This window comes from Sorex araneus, chromosome 2 (genome assembly GCF_027595985.1).
Source record: "Sorex araneus isolate mSorAra2 chromosome 2, mSorAra2.pri, whole genome shotgun sequence".
In the NCBI taxonomy this organism is placed as follows: Eukaryota; Metazoa; Chordata; class Mammalia; order Eulipotyphla; family Soricidae; genus Sorex; species Sorex araneus.
In genome coordinates, this window is record NC_073303.1 from 116164946 (window position 1) to 116173711 (window position 8766).

The 8766-nt window shown below is 36.1% G+C and overlaps 1 non-coding gene across 1 annotated transcript; it reads right to left on the reverse strand.

Annotated features, from left to right (window-relative positions):
• Window positions 1-8432: 8432 nt before the first annotated feature.
• Window positions 8433-8533, reverse strand: LOC129402614 (small nucleolar RNA U13). The gene has a single exon (XR_008628729.1). It is a non-coding gene; the product is annotated as a small nucleolar RNA U13 (small nucleolar RNA).
• Between the last annotated feature and the right edge of the window lie 233 nt (window positions 8534-8766).

The window sequence follows — 8766 nt, forward strand, 5'->3', positions numbered from 1 at the left end:
ACAAAATAATCTTTAACATATCAATAAAAATTAATTGTCAGTGCTTAAATTATATGATTAATATGTGTTGCTCAAAGAAAAGTGAATAGAGGCATAACAGAGCAAGAAAAATGGAGACTAGACAGCTAGTAGATACTCATTATAGCAAATACTGGAAACAGTCATTTCCATTTTCTGAATTGCTGTTAATCTGAGAAGAGCATCACTCACAGACTGCCAAGTAGAAAATGCTGAACGAACTATAATATAATAATGTCTTCTGAACCTAATGCTGAGCTGAGTTCATATGACAGTCAGCCTGAAATCTAACAGAAGACAAAGCTGCAAATAAGCATTAAAACCTCTGGCCTCAGGAGGTAGACAAAGAATTCAGACAGACAGGTAAGAAACAGTCCTTAAAATATTTATTGAAATTATAATGACCAGTCTGTGTTCTGGCATGAGAGAGTATGGAGCTGAGGGAAGCCATGGACACACAGGCATTGGCGTGCACATGGGAGACTATTCTGAATGGCTCTGAGCACTCAGGAGGAACAGTGGAGGCTCCCACAAGAGTGCAGAGAAAGCTGCTTTTGTTGGTGCAGAAATGGGAGAGTTGACAAGCTCTGCAAAAAAAAGACCTAAGTGGAATCCCTTCAGAATGGGGCCTGAAACTCCTCATACAAAAGTTACATAGGGCCATGCTGGACTGAACCAAAACATTTGTTTGGATGGGAAAAGAGCAATTCTTTTACTAACCTTTTATGGAGAAATCGGCAGCAGAAAGAGTAGCCTAATCACCCAGACTGATGATGACAAACTTTCTGCCAGGGACAGAAAGTGTGGTCAAGAATCACTTAAGTTTGCTGATAATAATTAACCCTTTTTAAGCCACTTATCTCATCTTCCTCTCTTCTTCCCATTGTTCCCAACTTTTATCTCCACTACATATATATTTAAAATTCTATCTAAATTGCTATATGTAAAATTGAAATTCCTTTGGGGTGTTTTGCCTTTTTCATGGCCTCCTGAATTTAAGGTTGACAGACATAAAGAAGGCGTACAATCAGCAAAGAACAAATGATAATAAACTGTAATTGCTAAAAGTCCAGCATGTTGATTTTAATACACAAATAGATAATAGTAGGATTAACACTATTATATGCCAACAATAGGTCACATATTTTTTTTCTGGTGTGTTGAGTTCATGTAAAGTTAGCATTTTTCAACTATATCATATAGAATTCTGAATTGTAATCATAATGCTGCACATTTAAGTAAAACCATACTTGCTGGGGTTTGGCCAAGAGTTAATCCTATGCCAAGAAAAAAAAAATCACAATCTTTAACAAGGTGCAAAGAGTCTGAGTCATTATTTCTCTTTCAAATCCCACTTTTATGCTAACCTTGTGATGTCAGCATTCCAGAGTCTCAGTGATGAAGGATGATTAGTCCAATTTGCTGTGTCTGTCTGATGCAAGCACCTTCGATATTCTTCAGGCCTGGCACTTATATTTGCCTTTTTTGAAAGGAAGTCTATGCTCTTATACTCAGAGTTCATGGACCTATTTTATTCAGTTCACAGACCTATTCTATTGACCTTGGAGTACCAAAGAGGAAAAAAAGATACATATTCACAAGCCACGTTAAGCATAATTGGCAACTGAGTAGCAGCACTGTAATAGAGTCTTTCTCTTGTCATTTACTGACACACCAAATCCAGATGTGTTGTATTCACTCTTGCTCATCCATTCAGTTGTGATTTTCTCACAATTTTTATCTTAGGATATCAATATTACCTTTTGAGAATACCAAACAAACATGTGATATGAGGTTGATATGTACACAGAGTACCCACATAAATCAGCAAACTGGCCCGACACAGGTGCATGTCCCACAGGAAGTAATGCTTCTTTTCCCCTTTCAGAGAAATGGGGGTGTGGGAGAGGACATCCAGAAGTTACAAAGAAAGTCTCTAGCAATAGATTCAGGAAACTGGAAGTTGAACTCACTATGAACTCACTTCCTAATCTACACTCTTTTCTGTCAGAGTTTTCAAAGAAAGCCATTTTGTTGTTGGAATAACTACTGCTTTTGTTTGAGGTTAACACAGACAAATCATTTGCCAATGGCCCACGTGCCACAGGGAACTATTTAACAATACTTCCTGCCACTTTTATCTCCATACAAGGTGAAAAACTAAATTAATTTGCATATCTGTATTGTCAGTGGTTTATTGTGACCCCATACCAACCTTACTACTACTGTTAAAGGAAAATTATCCACTTAGTCAAGCAGTGCAAGTTTGCAGTTAAAAAATGAAATAAATTTGGAAAAAAAAAATACTGGACAATGCCAGGAAACAAACTCAGGACCTAACACATGAAAGGCAAGTACTCTGCCACTGAGCTATATCCCCACTTCTGAATGATAGGAACTGACTCCATAGTAATACATTTATGATTAATATTGTTGAATTATATATTTGATTTCTTTTTCTTTTTTTTTTTTTGATTTTTGGGTCACACCTGGCAATGAACAGGGGTTACTCCTGGCTCTGCACTCAGGAATTACTCCTGGTGGTGCTCAGGGGACCATATGGGATGCTGGGAATCGAACCCAGGTCGGCCGCGTGCAAGGCAAACGCCCTACCCACTGAGCTATCGCTCCAGCCACTGAATTATATATTTGAAAAGAATTTTTATAATATTCACACCATAATTATAATGAGGTATCATGATAGAAGTGTTAATTTTGTACTACTATGATAATTATGTTGCTAGAAATATGTGTATCAAAATAACATGTTGAGCCTTTTAAACATATACAGTTCTATATCACAATTGCATCTCTATAAAAAAGGAAAAGAATCATTATGCTGGAGGTTTTTACAAAAACATATAAGACATTTTTTTTTTAACTTACAATAGGGAAAGTGCGAGGTATCCATGGAGTTGAGGCCATGTCTGTCAATTACTCCTTTTGGAAGTTATGTTCCCCCATACCAATGAACAATATGTTAATACATGTTTGTTTTTCAAAAGATACTTCTCAGGTTCTTGAGAAAGCTGCTCCAGGTCACAGAAGTCCAGGGAGAATATTTTTGTGCCAAGGGGACATATTAAAAGTAGTTTGTTGATTCGACTGAGGTCAGGTGAACGAGGACAGAGGAAGGTTCGACCACAAATAATTGTTGGCAATTATTGTGTACTATCATGGTATCTGAGAATTTAATCTTGTTCATACTGGATTCTCCTTTTCAGAATCCATTAAGCTTGCCTGGGTTTTTCGCCCAATGTCAAATCCCCCATGTATCCCATCCCCATGACTAGATCTTTGGTACCTGCGACACAACTCAGTTATTGTATATACTCCTGACTTATTATATATTAATTATAGGCTTCTAGAACAACCACCTCTCTCTTGATTAATTTGCTAGAGCAGATCAGAAATCTCAAGGAACCATTTACTATCTAGGTGATTGAAAAGGAACAATGGGAAGATGGAAGGTATACACAGAGCAAAATGAGGAGTAGGGGGGGGAGGAACAGATGTATATGGCCTTTCCTCCAGGCCATCCTCCCCAAATATTTACAAGTTCACCAATTTGGAAGCTTTCTGAAATTCTTCCTTTTGGATTATTGTGGAGATTCCATTCCATAGACATAATTGATTAACCCTTGAAAATTGAACTCATTTCCAGGCCCTCTCCCTACCATTGTCTGCCAAATGTTAGCTGATTAACATGAGAGATGACTTTATCATAACAACTGAATTCTTGTGGAAGCTGTAAAACAAACAAACAAATAAACAAACAAAAATACAGCAGAAACTGGAGTCCTAGAAAAAAAGTATGAGAAAGTAGTGTTCTAAAATGACCCTGTCATATATAGAAGCTATAATTGCACATTTTTTAAGGTAAATGTTCTAAGGAAAGGTAGAAGAAGAAACAAGAATAGGGTAAACATATTTCTATAGTGAGGTCAAGCAAAAGGGGATGCTGAGACTGGTCTGGCGATTCACTCCTGGTGATGTAAAAGGGTGACTCCTGCCTCTGCCCTCAGGACTTATTCCAGGTAGTTCTCTAGGTACCATAAGGGATTCCAGGAATGGAGCCTGTGTTAGTCACTTCTTGCTGCAAGACAGGTACCCAATTTGCTATACTATCTAGCCTCAAGGCCTAGATTTCTGACTTTTGAGTTTGCCTCACCTGACTGCAGAGATAGTGTCCCACTATTTAATTCTCAACAACTGCCATGCCTACCTTAACTAGTCACTCAATATATCTGAAAAGAGCCCTTCTTTATTGAACACTTTGTCACTCAGCACAATCTGCTTTGCAGGTTTAAATTGTTCAGGTTCTAATAGAATTCTGTAGCACGACAGGAGTTATTTTCAAATGAAAATTAATTCTCAGTCAAGAGAACAACAAAAAAGAATTCAAAGATCATAAGCTAAATGAAATAGTGTACATTACACTTACCCAAAGGAAAGCCTCTAGCATCTCTTCAGGAGATCGAAGATCTCCTAAGATATATGCCCCCGGTGGCTAGGCATCTTAAATAAAAGCCTGGGCTATAGGATGAATTTAACTCTAAGTTAAGATTACATTTTGAGAGTTTCCCGAATAACCAGCAGATTGGTAGAACTAGTACATTTCTAGAGTGGTAGAGATTTACTTATTTCACAAAAGTTCCTATCACAACATCGCAACTGGGAACTTTTTCTTTGCTTTTTGTTCTTAGTATTTTTCTTTGTTTATAGTAGGTAATTAAAAACATAGCCGCTTTTGCTTTTCTAGAGCAGGTATTAATATGACCTGCTCATGAAGTTCCTAAGATTTCACCAGTATGGCTAGCTTTATTCTCCACTATAGGATTTGAATATATACAACTAGAGCATTTCAAATCCCTGCTACTTCTTTAGCATGTCTAATTAACATGCTTGGCACAAATATAGTGGGTCAGCAGTAACTTTCATGCAACATCTAGATAATGAGGCTCTCCTTGATGGTTACTTTATGTCATATGGAAAGATAATTAACATCACCCAATAGCTGGTCAGAAAGTGCCTGTAAATGGTTGCCACAGTTTGGGTTGAATTAATAAGTGGTTCAGAGAGGATTTTAGTAGTGCTTGAGTGGTTTCTGGTAAATAGGCCTCCTGTGTGTCTTGCTTTTCAAAGAGAATTTTAAGGAATAATGGAATGCTTCTGTTTAGGAACTGTAAGTTAACTTGGACACAATCAAGGATATGTATGATGAATCATTGATCTTATTGAAAATAGAGCTTAGCTTAACATTAAAAATAGTTTCTAAGTATATTTTTATAGATAGCAGTGAAGAGATTTTACAAATATACAAAATAAAATGTTAAATAAATTAAAAATATTGCGTGAGAGGAGAGGGAGTACATATTTGAAAATAAGTTAAAATATATTGTTGCAATGACTAATAACATGAGCTAAGAATAAAGAAAAGTTCTGAAGTTTACTTACCACTAATATAATATTATAGTATTAGATCACAGTAAACATTAAGAGGATGTATATTTATGTTGAAGGAACTTGTAAATTGAACCAACCGCAATTCTGCATAATGTGTAAACTGTGTAAGAAATGGAAACAGCATTTCTATAAAAAATGAGTATCATTTAATTTATAGCCTGTTTATGTCCCTTATGTGGTTGGTTCTTTGGTTTACCAGTCTCTAGATGCATGTTATGTCTTTTTAGAGAAATGGTGTCTATTCCCTAGTCAAATAAAGTGTTCTGTAAGATATTAGTATCTTCTAAGATCCTAGTAAAAATTACATTTATTTTTGTGCTTTATATTCTGATTTACATGAAACTTATTTGTTTTGGTTCCATACTCCATGTCTCACACTTTACATTAAAAATGATGACCTCTCAGTGTCTGTGTTGCAAACCATAATGACCAAAAGTAGAGAGAGAGTCTGGGAAATATTGTCTGCTGTGGAGGGAGTGGGAGGGGGGAAAGGGGGAGTATATCGGGGATATTGTTGGTAGGGAATGTACACTGGTGGAGGGAGGGGTATTTGATCATTGTGTGATTGTAACCCAAACATGAACGCTTGTAACTATCTCACAGTGATTCAATAAAATTAAAAGCAAAAATATCTTAGAACTACCAAGTTAAAATATGGCTTCTAGATTGTTGTTGATTTTTAAAAACATCATCATGGATATCTAGATAAGTATCATTTAAATTGATTTTTAAATACATAAAATATAAAATGGCACTTCAAGGAAAATGACTCACAAAGCTATCTATAATCATCACACTACACAGTAAATATATCTATCAGCTATTTGTCATCTCCTCCAAAATATTGAAGATCTCTAAAAAATTTAGACTATAAAACAAAGAACTGAGGGAGCTTGAGAAATTATTTTTAGATGACTGGAAATCATCCAAGAAGAGGTGGAAGCTAGATAGAAGTAAGTTAACTCCCAAAATTGCTCTGAAAGTGATAGGAGAATTTAAAATTTCATTTGAGGTTTTCAAAGATGCTGCTTAATTTTCATGGTGAAGAAAAACAAGAATAAGATAACCTCAGTGTTAGTGGTCAAAAGCTCCTCAAATTAGAATATTGGTCCTAGAATACCATCTGCACATTAAAAGGGAAACATTTACAGCTAGGTCAAACAGGTATAAAAAAAAAAATTCAGGCAGCAAAACACTGAAAATGCAAAAAGACCCGAGAATATTCTGTGGCACGATGGGGTGAAAAAAGAGAGAACAGAGACTAGAGATAAATCTCCTAAAATCAGAGCAATGAGGATCAAAATATGTGATACGTGCGTGCACACGCAGACACACACACACACACACACACATATATCTGTATATCTGTAGTGTGTGTGTGTGTGTGTGTGTGTGAGCATATGCATCCTATGTATAGCACTTTAGCACTTTGATGCTAGGGGACTCCAAATGTTCAGAGTACAGAGTCCACTGTTGTCAGTAGAGCTGGGACTGTGGATTTGTCAGACAGGAACACACTGCAAGGTTAAGCTCCATCTGCTGTGATAATTCTTAGTTTGATGGAAATTCTTCCAGAAAGGAAGTATCTCAGATAGTACAAGGCAGAAAAACAGCACTGGTAAATTTAAGAGAGCAGAGTTTATAAAAAAAGTCATCAACTATTTACTATTTTATATATGATGACCCCTTCGCAATAGTCAGAAGAAAGTTAGAGAATTCAGTCTCCACAACATATTACTCCATTATCTAGCTAAATACTAGATATTAAATATTATTAGGCATCCAATGGAAAAAGTTGATTTAGCCCTACGATTAATGACCAGCAGGGTTGATGAGTCACATGTTAGGTTTAGAAGAAATTTGAAAGCAGCTGATTTAAATACATTAAAACATTTGATGTTTTTATGTTCAAATAATTAAAGGATGATGGTTTATTCGTGAACTCATGTACTGATCATCTCCAGAGAGGAATAGAAATTGTAAAAAGTGAACTTCTACCGTTAAAATTATGACTACTAAATTGAAGCATTTGGTAAATGATATCGATTTAGAATTAAAGGTGCAAAAAAAAATAAGTGGCTGGAAAAAAAAAAAAAAGATGTGTAGAAGTCACCCAGTCAGAATATAGGTAGGTAGCACTCTAGCACTGTTGTCCCATTGTTCATCGATTTGCTCGATGGGCACCAGTAAGGTCTCATTGTGAGACTTGTTGTTACTGATTTTGACATATTGAATACACCACAGGTAGCTTGCCAGGCTTTGCCATGTGTGCAGGATACTCTCAGTAGCTTGCCTGGCTTTTTGAGAGGGACAGAGGAAATGAACCAGGGTCGGCCACATGCAAGCAAACACCCTACCCGAAGTGCTATCACTCCAGTCCATAGGTAGGTAGGAAAAAATAATTGCACAGAATATTAGAGTGCAATAAGAACATATGATGTGGTAAACATTTTGGAATCCTAATTACAGAAGGAGAAAGCAAAGAGAAATAAGTAATTTCTGGAAAATCCATTAATGAAAAGACACATTCATTTACCATGCCAGAAACAAAACACACATGAAGCAAGAAAAATACAGTTATCTCCTTTATAGATTTCATCAACTTGCTTGAGCAGGCACCAGTAATGTCTCCATCGTGAGACTTGTTCTTACTGTTTTTGGCATATCAAATACACCACAGGTAGCTTGCCAGGCTCTGCTGTGTGGGATGTCCTTTATAGACATCAAAATTATACAGCACATGAAGGACAAATTTCTTTTTTTTTTCTTTTTGGGTCACACCCGGCGATTCACAGGGGTTACTCCTGACTTTGAACTCAGGAATTATTCCTGATGATGCTCAGGGGACCATATGGGATGCTGGGAATCGAACCCAAGTTGACCACATGCAAGGCAAACCCGATGCACTATTGATCCAGCCCCAAATTTCTTTTTTTTTTTTAAGTTCACATCAGATGGGTAATGCTCCAAATACATAACAAGTTTTAAGGGAGGGACACCTCATACAACTGTGTGAACATCCAATTATGCTTATAAATCGGATAAGGATATGATGAAACTCTTAAAGACAAGAGAGCACAAATATTGTCTATAAAGGAAAATTTGATAAGCTATTGAGAAAAATAAGAAGACATTAGAGTCAGTAATCCATTTGCTAAAGATCAAAAATAAAATTGACAAATTCAAACTGTGAGTAAACTGTTATGCTCTATTATTTCCTTTTTTAGACATTAAATATATATAAACATCATTGGATAAATAATATTTGATATATCTGTTAAA